Below are 4,687 nucleotides of genomic sequence, written 5' to 3' on the forward strand. Positions count from 1 at the left end.
TCACGCACAGCATCGCAAGAGTATCTTTTTGTGACTCCAAAATTTGCTTCGTTAAATAAATAATAGTTAATGTTTTGGTTAATTTGAGTAATATAAAAGTGATAAATACGACGTGTGCAGTGGCGTAGGAACTATTTTTCATGAGGGGAGGCAAAACTTACAACACCTAACAACTATTATATATTTATTTGTGATTTATAACAGAAAACCTTTTTTAATATTTTATTCTTTTGATGTTAATATAGGTAATATATTATAATATAAGAATTATATAAATGTATTGATATAATTATTGTATAATATAAATCCTAATGTTATTAGGCATATTCATACATTCATGAAAATGAGACCAATTTTGAATACGTAAACGTATAAATTAAGCGTAATTTACGATTGTACACCCATTACCCTTTAATTTTAATGTAGTAGGGGGGATTATATCTGAGGGGTCAATTGCTCCCTCTGCCCCCCCCCCCCTTCACCGACTTCTCTCTCTGGACGTGTTGGTGTGTTTTCGCTGCACCAGCACCACAGGCCGGCGTTGTCGTGGCGGTATTATGTATTATATCCGTCGATATATAAAATGATATATTATGTTACTGCGTCATCCGCGCCCGGCACCTTCGTCATCAGTCTGTTAAATTTTCACTGCGGACTCGACGTGCATAGTACCCATAGCCGATAATCCACATAGAAAATATTATCTCCGTCGATTGGTAATATACCTACGTGGTCGTCGAGTCGTCCGTAAGATCAGCACCGTGCGCACGGTGTATACACCTCCTTGTACACTGCACCGCGTCGTCTGGCACGCACGGCACAGGTTACTGATAACGGCCCTAAATCGGCCCGCCGTCGATTCTTCCGATCGTCCACCGGCTACTCCACAGGGCGCTCGCGATCACCCCCTCGGTGCATTGTCGTACGCGAGTTTTGCAGTGCAGCGGAGAGCGTTTTGTTGTTTTTTCGTCTCACCATCGTTAGTCGCGCTGGGAGACTTTGTACCTATTATACTTTATACTTATCAATAGTAATCATTAAATATAGTTAAGTATATTACGGATGTATGTTACATGTATGTTATTTATGTCACAACATTAACCAAGGTAGATATATGAAAATAAAATAAAATCATAATACATATTATTATATGGAACACAATTAGCGCGCAGTTTATTTCAGAAGAATCGGTCTACTCTAGCCCCGATAATGCCGTTTACCGAGCACTTATAAGGACTTATGGAATTATAAAAATAAACCGTTTCTTATAAATGCCAAATGGCCATAATGATTTATAGCGGTGCAATGTAAATATTTTGATTTTATTTAATTATCAGAAAAATAATGTTATTTCGTAATGTAAATTCTAAATAGAGTAATGAATAATAAGTATTTTCAAATTGAACAGTTTTTGTACAAAACTTAATTCTTTATAAAACCTGTATTATAGGCGTATAGTAAAATTACTAATTAGTTTATTCATTAATTTTCATATTACTAACGTACAATTTGTTATCGCGTTCTTGTGCCATCGGGGCCAGGGCCCGCGCTAGAAATATTGGCGCCCTGGGCGAAACCATATTTTGGCACCCTTATCCCTCAGTTGATAGTAATAATTAAAATATAATATTATTACAAATAGTCAATAGAGCGCACGAATTATTGTGTGATAGAAATCATCACATACTCTATATTACAGTATATAGCCAAAACGGCCGTCGCTGCCGAAAGTATTATATAGGCTGCCTCCCGAATTGTTCGACGAAAATAATATACGTACATGAAGATGGCTCTCCGACTTTGTACAAACATTTTCAAAATTATTGCACACAATTGTAAATAATTTTAAATCCAATACCCGATTTGTAAACACCCCCCTCGGCCGTTGAGTAAAAAATAAGTTTCGTTGACCGATCGATGAAAACAAATTTTCTAAATGTGTTAACAATTGTTATTCAATTTAAATTGTTTTATAAAATATGTATTTTTTATCAATTAGATTTTTTATTAACATAGTCGGGGGCCATCTTTGTGTACGTAAATAACATGATATTATAATATTTATAGATACTGCGAAAACGTGTTTAAGTGTTTTCATAATAATAAATGTGCGAATGTGCGATTCACCACGTTATATCTACCGTTGCGCCATGTATTAATTATTATATAAAATTATATCAAAGTATATTCATTAACATAAAATATTAAATGAAATCAAATATAATATTATTTCACGCTACCACTGCCTATAATATAGGAATACTATGTTTCACTTATTATTTATTTATTAATAAAACCAGAGAACGGAATTTATTGTAAATAAGAAACCAAAATATTATGTACAAATTTACTAAACAAAATATATGAATATTGATAACCCGTTGGTTGTTACTGGTTAGTTTATACATTTGACATAACTAGGGCAGAGAACTTGTAGCTCTAAAAAAGCACTAAATATATGCAAGCCCTTATATGCACTTAAGACCCCTATAATATGCACTTAAAAGTTAAAATATTATGGATTTAAAAAATTTTTCTACAATTTTTTTTTAATCCTAATCTAATAAAAGCCCCCAATCCGCATAGTGCACTGTGGAGGTGATGTCGTACAACATTAGATTGTTTACGATTATCTATATATTAATAAAATTAATTACAGCTAATTATATAATTGGCTTGTAGGAAAAACGTGTGCCCAGTCAATATTAATATTATAATTTATAAGACAAACATTTTTTAAATTTTCATCCAAACATTTGGACTGTATTGTTTGAAATAAAATATTTGTCGGTGTGGATAAAATTGATCTAAGTTAAATATGTCTCAAAAAGTATACAATTTTGTATAAAAGTGTAAAATATGCCCTAAAAACAAAAGAGACTCAAAATATGCATTTATATGCGAAATAAAATTTCAAAACTAGCTTTGTGAAAGCATGAAACGTATTTGTTTCAAACTCTGCTATTTTTGTGACTTACCAAAACAAATATGCAAATGCTACAATTCCTCTGCCCTAGACATTACACAGCAGACCGAACGTAGCGAGAGCTCGTCGAAAACAATAAATATTTGTGTGTGTAGTGTACTACTGTTGTACTAGTGTGTGTCAGGCAATTGTGTCTTTTTGATTTACACCACACTGAGGTATTTTCGCCGTAAGGTCCGAACGGGTTTGTCCGCCGCGGTGTTTCTAACGAATCTAGACGTAAGTAATCGTCTAGTTAAATGAATTTACAGTAGAAACCGTTTATAATGACACCGGTTGTAGTGAAATATTGGGTGTAATCAGTGGCGTAGCGAATCATGTTTTTCAGAAGCAATTGCTTCTGGTTTCTAGGGGGTGATGGTGGGTCATAATCTCATAAAGCCCACATACACGGTCAGTCTTTGAACTTTATTTTGGGTGCTATCCCACCCACCTATTTGAGCATATGAGTATCGTATACATCAGTTGGAGTAGGGTGGGGTAGGTCATAAATAATTTGTTCACTTCCATATGATTTAAAGTTCGCTACGCCACTGGGTGTAATGACCTTATAGATTAAAGGTCCCTGCAAAACTCCTATATTGTATGTACTAATTTTTATCGGTTATTATGACGTCTATATAATGACCAGGGCTCGTAACTTCATGCACTAAAAAATGCATAAATAAGCATGCATTCATGCACTAAAAATTGTCAAAATATGCATTAAAAATATGCACTAAAAAGTTCGAAAATATGCATTTATATGCCCTAACATTTTTAAATTATGCACTCAAAATATGCAATATGTAAAAAAAATCATCAGCAAATTTTTAAATAATAAGAATAAATCAATACATTTTAAAAGTATTATTTTATTCCATTTAATTTTTATATATTTAACAGTAAAAATAGATAAAATAAAAAATAAATTTAATACTTATGAAGTTCAAATAGCTTTGTTATCTTTATAAATCTTAATAATTAAGCAGTCATTTTTGTCTAATTTGTGTACACCCATTATATGAATAATGTGTACGGCATTACTCATACGAAAACACTAAAACGGGAAATTGAACGAACTAACGAATCATACGAGTAAACCCATCGGCGACTAGCGAGTGCAAGAAAACTATACTGTACCAATGTACAAAATTATAAATGCGGGTTGGTGAGAAGCTGCACGCGTGTACATGCCAGTACACATAGGCGTGTTCAGACTTTTGGTGGCTGAAGGGGCATAACACATTTTTAAATTATGAGACCTATTTTAGATTCTGAGTGGAACGATGAATGTATTGATTTTACAATGATGTGTGTGTTTTTTTTTTATTTTTTTATTTTTTTTTTTATTTTTGTGTCTGTCATCACGTTTTAGGACAGTAAAAGTGCTTGGATTTTCTTCAACAGTACCTTTTCTGATAGGAAAGTGAATCTAGTTGGTACTTTGGGGGGTCAAAAGTAAAATTTTTTCAATAGTTTTCAAAAGCGCCGTGAAAAACAAAAGAAAAATTAAGGAAAAACGGGAATTTTTACGCAAAATCTGTTTTCGAGAAAATCGATTTTGGTTTTTGGTGTAACTTTAAAAAAAATGACCGTAGATATATGAAATATATTAAATAAATATTTGACTGGATTTTTATCTTAGCATTTTCTATACACCATAACATTTTCAAAATATTTTGATTTATTTTGAGCTCGTTGCGGACGTGTTCATTTTCC

Source organism: Acyrthosiphon pisum, chromosome X (genome assembly GCF_005508785.2).
Source record: "Acyrthosiphon pisum isolate AL4f chromosome X, pea_aphid_22Mar2018_4r6ur, whole genome shotgun sequence".
Lineage (NCBI taxonomy): Eukaryota > Metazoa > Arthropoda > Insecta > Hemiptera > Aphididae > Acyrthosiphon > Acyrthosiphon pisum.